Source organism: Sorghum bicolor, chromosome 1 (assembly GCF_000003195.3).
Source record: "Sorghum bicolor cultivar BTx623 chromosome 1, Sorghum_bicolor_NCBIv3, whole genome shotgun sequence".
Classification (NCBI taxonomy): Eukaryota; Viridiplantae; Streptophyta; class Magnoliopsida; order Poales; family Poaceae; genus Sorghum; species Sorghum bicolor.
In genome coordinates this window covers 78282386-78296161 of record NC_012870.2, presented here as the reverse complement: position 1 = coordinate 78296161, position 13776 = coordinate 78282386, and positions in this window count along the sequence as shown.

The following is a 13776-nucleotide window of genomic DNA, read 5'->3' as shown; positions in this document are numbered from 1 at the left end:
CGACACCACGCCCCCTCCACAGATCATCAGTGCCAGCAAAGGCAGAGGCGACGCAAGTGTCGGAGGCATCGCGAGCGGCCGGTTGAGTCTGCGCAGACAGCACCGACCTCCACATCGATTGCTCCCGAAGCTCTGCTTGGGGGCATCGCCCAGCCTTATGACATCGCGGTGGCAATGGGTGTCGCCACCGACAGCAACAGTCATTCAGCCAAGGCTAGCCAAGCGCCGCATGGCTCCTCGGTGGTGGCGCCCGTGTTGTGCCTCCTTGAGCCCGACCCGCTTGCGGAGGCGATGTGTGCGGGTGATGGTCCTCCTGCTTTGGCCGTCTCCTTTGACCCGATGCTGGAGGAGCTCCTGGCCGTCGCATTCGTCATGAGCTGCTTTGTTGCGGCGGCTGCCTCTCCGGGGTCCGCGGAGGCGACTCTGGTGGTGGCTGTCTCCTCGCATCAGCCATTGGCATAGGACCTGGTGCAGCTCACGCCTCCTCGAGTGGGTCAGACTGACGTTGAGATTGGCGATGAGACGCCCACGCCATGCAAGGCCGCTCGGCGCCTCGCACGGTTTCTTGATGAGGTACAGGTCGTACTGGAACCCCACCAGTGGTTTCCTCCCCACCACGGCAGAGGGCGAGATCGAGGAGGCCCCTGCCTATCAGACACAAGAGCAGACGAATCTCTGCCCAACTGTTGGCACACATATCGACCTCCTGGCGAGGCGAGGTACTCCTCATGCAGCGGATAAGGATCGCGCTGCCGGCCGCTTTGATTTCATCTACGCCAAAGGGATTACTCGATACCTTGCGTTCTAGAACCTTGTCTTCGGGCCAGGTGGAGGGCCCTTTGACGTATTGGGCGTGGCGATGTTCGCACGATGGTTGTCCCATTTTTATAATATCAGATCGAGGTTTAATCTACTAGGTTGGTTCGGTTGCTAGACCACCTAGTGCACGATATGCGCGTTGTTTGTACTGCAAACTCTTTTCTTCTTAATAGCAATGATACACAAATCTTCTGCGTATTCGAGAAAAAATATTTAATTGCACGATTTGTCTGTAATTTGCGAGACGAATCTTTTGAACCGACTTAATTTATAGTTAGATAATAATTATCAAACACAAACGAAAGTGCTATAGAAAATCAAAAAAATATTGGATCTAATAAACAAGCTCTAAACCACCATGGATTTGCCTCGGAATTCGGTCCTCAATGACGTGCTCGTTTTCATGTACGGAGTATATATGTAAATAAAAACCTTTAATTGATTCTAAAGTCTTTCCTTGTATGCGTACGAGTCCGATCGAAGCCAATTCCAGACTACTATGTTCATGCACGAAACCTGAGCTGGTCAATTTGACGTCGCTGCAACCGAGAGCAGAGTATGGATACTACTGCATTTCATGCTGACTGTCCCGAGTTGTTAATGGTCTATGCCACCAGACTCCTAGGTTCAGACAGGCACAAAAATATTCAGCACCGTTCCGTTCCGTTGCAGTAACCGAACTGCAACCATACCATACGCCTGTTTGGATCTTCCTTCATCGTCGTCCAGGCTACGCGGATTCGTATGCCACGTCACAGCCACAAGTCCACAATACACAACAGCATCAGCACAAGGACCACTAGCTGACTGTTAGCGCACGTAACGTAAACATGGTGGTGGTCAAGCTACGCTCGCTGGCTCGTATTGACCACAGTTCATGCCGTGCCGTGCCTCCGATGACGCCACAGGATGCGACCCTGTCGCCGTTGCAGTGACAAGGACGAGTGCTGGTGCTGGAAGAAACAGAGCCATCTGCGTTGCTCTCTCTGCTTCGTACGTGTAACGTGTACGCCAGAGAAGGACCCGGGGCCACTCGCCAGTCGGGAACAGCTCCGATCGATAGTAAATGAGATGTGTTTATGGATAGTACTTATCTTTAATCAGAGTACAGTTGTCCTCCATTAAACTGTGGCCAGTGCACTGAATCTGATCTGACTGTGCGCCCCTGCATATGCCCTTGATTGTCTGTCCGATCCCTGGTAGTAGGCCACTGGGGTCTGGGATCTGATTTCTTTACTCGCAAGCATCGATGTGGATCGATCGGGAGGAGTATCTTATAGGAATCCATAAACAAACAAACAGAGATTACTGGAGGCTCAGGAGCATGACGTACTACTGCATTGGCAAATGTAGCCGTGCCTATTTTATGCCTGATCCGAACACGACTTCACATGTATTTCATTAAGAAGGGAAAAAAGTTCACAGTACTACAACGAAGAAAAACCAAAACAACACCCCCCGGCGAGATGCTAGGAAGCGAGAAAGAGAGGATAAAAAGGACAGGCGTAGGAGACACCCACAACGCACCACCAACGCGGACTATTCGCTAAGGGAATGCGCGACGATGACCTCCAAGGCCCTGAACCCTGCCGACACCCACAGCTGCCCCTCCTCGACGATAGATCGGACCACCTCAAGAGCGCTGGAGCGGAGGCCTTCGAAGGTCCTCCGGTTGCGCTCTTTCTAGATGGACCAAGCGACTGGTAGAACAACGGAGTCAAAACCCCAGCGTAGCGCTCATGGCAGCAGGCCACGCGAGGACAACCACCAATCAACGAGGGTCGAGGGTGCGGCAGGCGGCTGCAGAGGTAGATTGAAGCTGCTAAGCAAACGGTGCCAGACCTCCCTCGCGAACACACAGCCGAGCAGCAAGTGGTCGGCGGTCTCGTCCTCTTGGTCACAAAGAGCACAGGAAGCATCGCCCTGCAGACCGTGCCTGTGACGCCGATCACTGGTCCATAAGCAACCACGCAAGGCCAACCAAGCGAAGAACTTGACCTTAGGCGAAACCGAAGCCCTCCAGAGCTGACGCGCACCAGGCAGGAGCGTGAGGCCATGGAAGAAGGCCTTGTACGCCGAGCACGAGGAGTAGACTGCATGTATGCCTGATCCATACAGATTACCAGGTGGCCGTTGAAAGATTTCACATGTCCTTCAGATACAAATAGCATGTGTGCGTCATACATGTGGCGCACTGCTGCTCTGGTAATAAGATTGTTTTCCGCGGTCTCGTGCAGTTTTGAGATTGTTTTCCATAATGAGCACAAGACCCCGGTAGGCTGCACGTCAAGAAAGAATGCAAAGGTAAACGAGAGTCGTATCCGAAAGTCCAGGCAAAGACGGTGACACGGCAACAAGTGTCGGAGCAGAGGACAAAACCCAACGTACCCACACACGGTCAGCTAGTTTCGCGACCTGCTGCTTGCTGAGGATCCGAAACACACAGTGCACCCCGTCTGATGACGATCCGAAATCTCTGATGAAACCGGGACCAGACAGAGCGCACAGGGGGTACATTGCAGTACAGTACGATGGGTTCAGAAATGGGCACCACGGAGTCCACGACGCCATCCAATGATTCATCATCAGGCTTCGGGGCCGAAGCAAACCCCACCACGATTCATCGAAGGTATGGAGTCGCGCGCAGAGCAGGCTGGCGATGGCGATGGCGATGGCCATGGCGATGGCGATCTCAGCAAGGTCGCAATGATTCGCGCGAAACCGATCTCGACTCGATCCTGCCGTACGGCCCCCCCACCCCCAGCCCCGCGCAAAGACGACGGCGACGCGCAGCATTAACCTCGCGAGATGCGGCGATGGATGGATGCATCCATCCCTCGCTTGGTGGCGTGTCCCGTCCCGATCGCACGAGGGCGGGCGGGGCTCCCCAGCCTGGCACTGGCAGCCTCCTCTCGCTACCCGTCTCGATGCGACGCAGCGCGGTGCACGGCCCGCGCGTCCCCAGGAGCCCAAGACGGATGGCGTCCCCGGCGTTGGGTTGGGTGGGTCTGGACTCTGGGACGTCTGGTGCCGCGACGCCGACGTGCGCGGCCATCGAATTGAATGTCCCCGGGCCGGGCGTGAGCTGTGCGCTGTGCGCGAGGTGGGCCGGCCGCCGGCGCGCCGAGCGGGGGCGTGAGCGCGGGGCCCCAGGCACCGCCGACTGGGTGCACGTGTCCGCGCCACACATGGCTCCCTTTCGCAGGCCCAGGCCGCAGTGCCCTCCCGTTTCCAGCGGCCTTCTTGGCTTCCCATCCTCCAAGCTAAAAAATTATCCAACGTGCCCACAACGCCAGTCAGCCAGCCACTCCGCTCCTCATGGCTTGCTTGCGAGCAAGATCAGCAGCCAACCCACCCGTGCGGGCTCTACCACATCATGCACGACACCCCCCTATATAAACACACCCGAACAAGTTGCCTGCAATATCCATACTCCACCACCACCGAGGCACCGAGGCGGCAAGTCAAACACCAAGCTACCCATACCGCAACCGCGACAAGCCAAACTACACCGTGAAGAAGAAGGAGAAGAACAAGAAGAGCAGCAAATGGCAGTGGGGTTCCGCCGGCGGCTCACGGCGCTCACCGTCCCGAAGGCGTCGTCGCTACTCCGCCGCACGCGGCACAAGAAGCTGTCCTACACCCGAGTCCGCTGCAACAGCCTGCCGGGGCGGTTCCACCCGGTGGTGGCGGGCCTGCACGAGTCGGCGAACGCGCTCATCGTCTGGACCGAGGAGCCGGCGCAGGCCTTCAGCCCGGAGTGGGTCGCCGACGGGGCGGCGCGTCTGGGCCGCCTCCTGTCCGCGCTGACGGACCTGCTCCACCACCCGCAGGCGCGGGACCCGCTGCACCGCCACCACCGCCGAGGCAACACCAAGCCGGCGCAGTGGGCCGAGCGCCTTCTGGATGACCTCCTCCTCCTCGCCGACGCGCACGGGTGCGTCCGCGAGGCGCTTCTCGCCCGGCGCCAGCTCCTCGCCGAGGCGCACGCCGCGCTGCGCCGCCGCGACGCCGCACGCCTCGCCGCGGCGCTCCGCGCTAGGCGACGCGCCGACCGCGACCTCTCCCGCCTCGCCTCCGCGCTGCGCTGCCTCTCCCACCGCTCCTCGTCCGGCGCCTCCGTCTCCACCGCGGCGGCGGCGGACCACGGCGGCGAGGCCGCGGTCGCCGACGCCGTCGCGGCCGCCACGTGCGCCGCGGCGGCCGCGTCGGCAGCCATCTTCGCCGGGCTCGCGTCCGCCTCCGCCTCCTCGGCCTCCCGCGAGATGCCGTCCCCGCTGGCGTCGGTGGTCTCGCCCGCGAAGGTGGCCGCCGCGCCGGTGTGGTGGGTCGCCGACCTCCTTAGGTGGCGCCGCCGCACGGTGGCCGTCGCCGCTGCCAATGAGTCCTCTGGGCCCGGTGCGAAAGAGCAGGTGCCTCTCGAGGCCGAGTGCTGCAGCGAGGAGGAGGAGGAGAGGATGGCGGCCATGGAACGCCTGCGGAGCTTGGAGGACTGCGTCGTGGCGGCGGAGAACGGCTGCGAGCAGGTGTACCGGGTGCTCGTTAACGCGAGGGTGTCGCTGCTCAATGTGCTCACCCCGTGCTTTTGATCCGCCCGTCTTTTTGGAGGGAAAATGCCTTCACTTCAAAATTAGCAGCGCACAGGGAGGTTGAGTAGAGTGATGCTAGCATTGCCGTTTCTGTAGATCGTGTGCAAAAGTGTACATGATGTATAGTAATCGTTCCGAAATGGAATGGAAAATGTAATTAGGTGAAAATTCTCAGTAAAATCTTGCTCTTAGTTGCAACCACATTGTCTTCAAAAACGTACTCTGTTCAGAACTGAAAACGACCCTTTTACAGACGAGTTGCTCTTGTTCCCATTCCTCAAGAAGTTCATGTATTTAAATCCAGATTTTGTAAAACTTGGCTATCCAGATTTTCACATGAGGTAAACATCTCACGAGTCCGCTGGCTCTTCTGCTCTCTTGTGCCACGGTGGACTTGGCAAGTATAGTACAAACATGAACATCCTTCTTTGGGAAAAAGAGCGATAGCTATATGCATTAGTTGATGAAGATGCTAGGATATTATTAATATATTCTTTTGTTTTTAAAAAAAAAACCTTAAGCGTAAGGTATGGGCCAGATTCGAATAGAGACGAGACCATAATGTGCCCATAAAGTTTGGCAGTTCGAGGCAGCTGTATTTGAATGACAGGTTATCCTGATTCAGATTTCAAGCTTGAGCTCCATCCATGCAACGATGCGACCGCAGTGCTGGGTTTGCGCTGAACTGACGAAGAGTGCCGTTACATTACATTGAGCATGTGCATGTGCTCCCTCTTTTGTTTATATTCACAACCGCGAAATGAATCTATGTTAAATTGCGTAGGTCGTTAGGCCGGTCCGGCGTCACATGGATTTTCCATCATCGAGTCAATGTGTTACAGTGGAACCAGCCCAACAAACTTCGAATCTCTTTGCTGATGTTTGGCGTCTTTAGCTTGGATCCAGCCTTCGCTCTCTCTGAGACCATCTTTGTACTTTACTAGGACTAGGAGTATAATTATATTTCAACGCGCATTAATATCTATTAGTGTGCATCGAGTACTTAAATAAAGATTAGAGCATGCCATCATCTCTGCACATGAGAATAGATTTGGCAGTTTGTCATGAGCATCAGCAGAATGAATGTTCAGTAAATTTGCAACGATGCAGTAGAGATTCAGAAGTTCCAGCACTGAGTTCATCCTGCTGCTAAATTCCCTGCAACCCTCGCCTTACTGCTTACATTCATCAGGAGGATCGTGACAAATTACGGGTAGGACTTGTTTGCAGTTCTCGAGCAAGATTAAGTGCTAAGCAAGAAAAGCTGCACATTTAGTAAGATATATAGGATAGGATAGGATGGAGCTAGCTTCCATTTCTAACAATGAACCGGTACAGTGTACATGTCAGTATTGAGTATTGCATGCTCGCCAAGTCGCGATCACAATCCAAAAGCAGCTCATCATAGATCTAGCTGCAAGGTTGCGATCGAGGGGCAGATTCAGCAAATGATTTCTGAAATGATATAGATCGGCTTTATTTGTACTGCAAAGCTTGCCCGAAACAAGTTGGTTAGTGTCACTACATTGTCAACTATAGCAAATGCATGATTAGGTCTTCATTACGCATTAAGGCACTGGTGAGAGTCCAAACGGACGTGTTAACAAATCGATTGTTGATTGAAGAAGTTCAGTAGCCGAGAAATAAAGGGACGGGTAATCACTTCCTGCTGTCCTCTTGTAGCATGTTCGGTCCTTGTGTTGACTACAGTACCAGTACTTTGTTAGGCCCAAACGAGTTGGGCCTAGAACCCCCGCTATCAAAGACAAACAATGGGGCCTGCCATCAAGAGCCCAGAGGCACCGATCGAGACGAAACGAGACTCTCGGCGCGTCGCGGGTCGCGGCCCAGCGTTGGCTCGCGAGATGCTTGCTAGTACAGTACTAGGACAGTGACGCGAGTGGGCGACCAGTTGATGCGGGACGCAAACACGACGGCGGGTACCGCGGCTCTCAATCAGGCCACACGTACAATTGTCGGTGAATAATTGCATCATCAGGCGAGGACAGCTCAAGTACTGACTTTGGGCGCCCGGCTCTTTCCTGCATGTCGTCGTCCTTGTTGCTCCGTTGTACTACTGTATGTACTACAAACTACTACTAGTTGCATCCGTGCCATTTATAGGATCCGGATAAAGCGCACACCACCAACATTTGCTAGGGACCAGTTTCAGCGAGAAACATTGTGTTCGTCTTGGTAGATTAGGGGGTCTCATTTCTAAGTTCCAGCCGGCAGAAACGTTTGTGTTGTTGGTAGTATTTGGGCCTCATTTGCTACAGGTACACGAAAGAAGCCAGTGGGCCGTGGAAGAGGGTCACGCTCGCTTCGCTCGCGGTCTCACGGACAGCGAACACGAGGGCACGAGGCAGCAGACGCCACGCCGGAGTACGGCACAGAACGCCGAAAAACATGGCAGGAGTAGCTCTGCTGCGGTCACCCGTCGTCACATCAGCGAGTTACAGCCGTGCACCGAAGTCCGTGCCGTGCCCCTGCAGTCCTGCAGCTGCAGGGAGCACTGCTGGTCTGCCTCCTGCCGCTGCTTGCTAGTCCGTATCCGGCGAGGCGGATGAGGCTTCTGCAGACTGCAGCACACGCTTTGCCTCGGCAGTGGCACCCCGGTGTTTTCGTGGGCCAGGCCGCGGCGGGCGGAAACGCATGCTGCAAGGCGCGCGTGCGTGTGCGTGTGCGTGTGCGTACTTCGTATGCGTGACAGCGTGAGCCTTTTGTCACCGGGACGTGCACGCCGTGTCCAGCCGAGCGCACCGAGCACGTACGCGCGCCTAGTTGATGGTGATCGCGATCGTCGTCGAGATCGGGAAGGCCGAAAGGCAGGGAATGGAAAAAAGCGCAAAGTGGGCGGCCTCTTGTCACCGAATCCCGCGTAGACGGACGGAGCCGACCACCTGGAGCTGTTAACCCTTTTTCAAACGCTTTTCCGGGGAATGGCTTGGCATGGCACCAGTGACGCTGGTTACGTCAGGTGCCTGAACGTTCGGGCGATGTGTGTGCCTATTCTTCAAACCATGCAGCAGAAAATGCAATCAGATTATGGCCAATGGATATTAATCCAGTGGGTGCTGGTTGTTGCCTGAAAATAAATTAGATTTCAGGCACTTGAATTATAGTTTATCCCATTTATTTTGGTGACAGTCGTGTTTTCGAGTTATTTATTCGACCAATGTCAGAAGAACATGCTACTCCCATCATCTCACCACGAAAATCGACTTATGGGCCGGGTTTTGAACTGAATGACAGTACGCGGAAAAAAAATCAGCGTATAAGAGCAACTCCAACAGATATGCTATCCATGTTATCTAGACTATTTTTACATTTTTAAAGTAAAAATTAAAGTCCAACAGGTGTGTTATCTGGTTTGCTAAAATATCAAGTTTGCTATTTCTAAACTTTCGCTTGTCATATATAGCATGTCGTCCTCACTAGCTATTCTATACAAAGGCTATTGTAGAACTCTATGCTTTGAGTGAGTTTTTTATTTTACACAATGGCTAAATCTTGTAGTTTAGAATATAATTTTACCTAGTCTCTTGGAGATGCTCTAATTCCCTTCCCCATTCCCATTTTGGCACACCGACGGCGACTCAGATCAGGCAAAAAAAAAATCAGAAAAGTCAGACGAATTAGTATTTTTGTAACTACCAGTACTCCTTAAATATTTTAAATATATATATAAAAGAACATTTCGACGAAAGAGATCGAGTACACAACCGCTGTTTGTTTGGCGATGGAATGTATGGTTGATGGTTCGGTACATGTCGCTGTCCTCTTATCTGAGGATATTTTCTTTCTCTTTTCTTTTGGTTAATCCTTGACCTGGATTAGGTGCTAGTAACCGCGTGCTTTCCTGGTGCCGAGTAATAATTATAATCATAATCATTCAGCGAGGAGTGCATGCTTTAGGCCTTGTTTAGTTAGGAGCGCCTTTTGGAAAAAGAAAAAGAAAAAGAAAAAGAAAAGCATCTGGTATCTCAGATCGTCTCTTGCACTAGTTCGCTGCTCGCACGGGCACGCAGTGGCAGTGGCAGTGGCGGGCAGAGGCCGCGGCAATGGCGACGCCCATGTACTCCGTATCCAACCGCGAGACCGGTGAGCGTCCATGTCGACCGTCCATGTTTAGTTCATCCAAAAAGCTAGAAACTTTTTAAGATTTCTGTTGCATCAAATTTTGCAGTACATGCATAGAGTATTAAATATAAAAAAACAAAAACTAACTATACAGTTTGCCTATAAATCGCGAGATGAATCTTTTAAGACTAGTTAGTCTATAATTAGATAATATTTACCACAAACAAATGAAAATACTATAGTGTCCAAAAACTTTTCATTCTGCCAACTAAACAAGGCCTGAATGTGCGGAATTTCTATCCATTTTTAAGCTCCGCTGTTAACTCTACCTCATCCACTAGGACTAGGAGTAGTATGTCGGCACTCGGCACGTACCATCAGGACGCGAGGACGTGTGTGATGTGTACTGTACGTACGTCCTAGGTGCAGCGCGTGGGGCCTTAGTTACTATCGGAAGCACTTTGGTCAATCGTTAATCTTTCTCTCGTCAGCAGCAGCCACCGATCCACGTACACACGTCAATAACTAGCTAGCCGCCCACCTGTGTGGAAATTCTCGGATGGATCTCTGATCAGATTTTAGATGTCGTGGCCAGTGTATTTAGCACGTTCCCCTTTGATTTTCTGTGGAGGTAGTGGTACTAGGCAGGATGGTACTGTATATAAAAAGACAAGACACGCGTGGATGCAGATTGGGTTGTAGCACCTATAGCCATCCATGGAAATGTTTGTTTGCATTGGCAGCCCGCAATCTTTGGTTGCAACTGGCCAAGCAATGTGGTTCGGAACCAAACGAGGCCCTCAGACGAAACAAGGAAGGAAACATAGTTACTGTCTTTTGAAACATAGTTACTCTTTAGTTGGTGTGTTTCTATGTAACAATATTTTAAAATATCACATGTATATATAGTGGTTGCTCCTGCTGATTCACTAAAAAAATCAAGTACAGAGATGCCCCCTGTCACCTTGGTTTAGGTAAGCCCTTTTATTAATTAATCATAGCCCTTCACGTACATGAGTACAACTTACCACAAACAGGAAGGCCAATCTATACATAATGATCGTTACTAGTACCTAATACCTATCACCATGCATTGCCCCTATGTTCAACGCTAGTCAACCACGGACGGTTCTGAAACTCAGAATCCCAAACACCCATCTTCTTGCTGTGGTGGTAAGCTGTTAGCCATTACACTACGAACCACTTGGGAGCCATCGCCCAACGACCTTTTGTGCGCTTCCTGCAGCCCTGCTGTATAATCTTCTCCAACTTGAGGTTAATTATTAATCTTAACCGGGACTGTCAGTGCACGTGAGCACAGGTGGAATTCATCTATCCGGTCGAGGAAACCTTTTGGTGGCTCTAGGTTAGGGCCACCAGAAGATCGCCAGGACGCCCGGACAAGTAGACTAGCTGGCGCCGCAGCCGATGATGAATTTGTTAATGGAGTTCGTGCGTGCTAATCTTGACACTCGTGCTGTACCTGTACTACTCCTACCCAGGACAGCGATAGAAGCGACGCCAGCGCGCAGCTGGCAGTTAACAAAAGCTGCTTCTGCCCTGCCTAATCACCGCTAAAATAAACGCATCCGTATTGCTAGTGGAGTGCAGCGCAGGACTGCAGGAGTACGTGACACGGCGACTTGCGCCGTCCGTGTGCGTGCCAGATCAGCTGCCCAACCCCAACATTGGAAATTGGGCCGAGCTGTCCTGCATCTGCAGCAGTGAATGGTGCCTGTACGGCTGTACCTTTGTACTCGTTCTGCTTCTGCTTGCCAATGCCATTCTTTTAAAGTTGAAAAACTGACGCGGAGTTTAGTCTGCGACCGAAAAAATTTCGAGATATCATAGTATTTTTGTTTGTTTTTGTTAATTATTGTCAAACTATGGACTAACTAGGTTTAAAAGATTGTCTCGTCAATTTCAACCAAACTATGCAATTAGTTTTTATTTTTGTCTATATTTAATACTCCATGCACTACCAAAATGGTAGAGTTCTCCTAGTGTTTTAGTTAGTAATAAAACACTACCACTAGTCAAACACTAGGGAATCCTCGCTAGGAGGCATTTAATAGGAAAAGTTTATACTAAATTTTAAATGCTAAAACACTAGGAGAACCCCACATTACTATGAGAAATTAAAAAATCTGGTTGTGATGCATTCGTCTAAAGATTCGATATGACGGAGAATTTTGAAAAATTTTAGATTTTTGAGTGGAAGTAAACAAGGCCCTAAACGCACACATATCGTTGATTTGAGGGGTTCCACTTAAAAAATCTAACTACTTGAGCTAGGTTTGCTACTTTAGTGGTCGTCTCTGATGTGCTTCGAATTGCTTTTGTGAAAATAATGTGATTCTAGTTATGTTATTTAAAGTTTGACTAATAAGTCTATAAAATAGAGTATCGATATTTATAACAATAAATAAGCATATTAAGTATATCTTATGCCAAATCTAACTATACTCATTTGGCTTCATCATAAACAAAGAGGTTTTGATATAAATTTGATTAAACTTTTTAAAATAGATGATACTATGACATTGTTTTTTTAGAACCGGGGGGGGGGGGTGCCATCCTTTGTGTTTGCCGGATTCACTCTTCGGTTACCCTCCAGAAGAGTCTGCAAATGTGAGAACTTTCCCAAACCCGGTCATCACTCGCTTTGGTCTAGTACAGGTGTCAGGTACAAAAAAAAAATTTAAAGACCGAAAGACGGTGGTGGATCCATTGCAGCAGCAGCAGCAGGCCGACGACGACTGACCTGACCTGGTCAGCAGGTCAAGCGAGGTCATCCGGGAGACTTGTTGAAACGTTCTCATCATGCAGTTGATTGACTCATTAAACAAACAGACCAATATCATCATCACTCTGTGAAGTGTGAATCTTAATTAGATAGAATAAACAGCGAAGGACATTAAACAAACGAACCGGTCCTTTTTGCGTGTGTGAGTCGTGGGAGAGGGAGTTCGGAAGTCTAGTTCAAATGCAGGTGTTTCCATACCTTGTGGTCAGGGTAATTGAGACTCATCAAATTCAGACCCTTTCCTCGGACCAGTTCTTGCTGCTTTCTACGGCTCCTTTCCCTCCTTTTTTTCCCACCGAAAGAAAAAAAAACAGTGGCCATATTTAACTCCTGGAATTATAGCAGAGAAAAGGTCACTGCGTCAGTTGTAGCAGCCATTTGCAGGAATTAAAGCTTTATCAGCAGCTTTTTACAAAACGCTCCCTATGTGCAGTGAGAGTATATCAAAAGATTTTGTATATTCTTCCTAAATGCTAGAAATAGCAATTTTAGTGAAAAACTACCCTCCAACAGCTTCTCTAAATGGACATCCAAATGTAGTCATTGTTTATTCCGGGTTTTCGCTAGCCAAATATAGAAGACGAGAATGACTCTCTAGAGTGCGCATGAGATTTAGCAAAACTGTTGAAAAATAAAAAAAAGAAAGTGATTTTTATACAAATGGCTCTCCAAATGATGATTTAGAGAGTGATTTAGAAAATCTCTAGGAGATGCTCTAAGATCTTATTTAGTTTGTGAAATAACAAAATAGGTAATGTAACACATTTATAAAGTGTTCAATCATATACTAAGTAGACTTAAAAGATTCGTCTCGCAAAATATGTGCAAACTATATAATTAATTATTTTTTATCTATATTTAGTGTTTCATGTATGTGTCTAAGTAAAGTTTTTGGGTGGAAACTATTATGCCTGTTTAATTCTATTTTTTTTTTGCAAAATCGAAACTCTAGCAATTTTATTTGTATGTAACAAATATTATCTAATTATGGACTAATTAGGCTCAAAAGATTTGTCTCGCAAATTACAGATAAATTGTACAGTTAGTTATCTTTTTTTATCTATATTTAATGCTTCATACATGTGCCTCAAGATTCAATGTGACGGGGAATCTGAAAAATTTTGCAAAATTTTTTAGAACTAAACAAGACCTAATCGGTTGCAAAAAAAAAAAAAAAAACTGATAGCAACCGCTCGTTTTTACCCGGAAGAATGGCTATGGAAGTAGACGCGCCCTCCCTTGTGGCCTCGTCTCGTGTCACCTGCCAAGAATGCTGCGGCGCGCGCTACTAGATGACGAGCAGACGTCAGTTTCATGCCGGGTAGGGGCGGCCGTGTCTACGCTACCGTTCAGGCGATGGATGCCCGCGTGTCGCCGAAAAGTTGTGCGGAGACCTGGCACCGCGGCGACACGGTCGCCGGATGCGCGGGGCTCTGCCTGCCTGCCTGCTGACGGCGGCGGTTCCGATCCGTTCCGCCT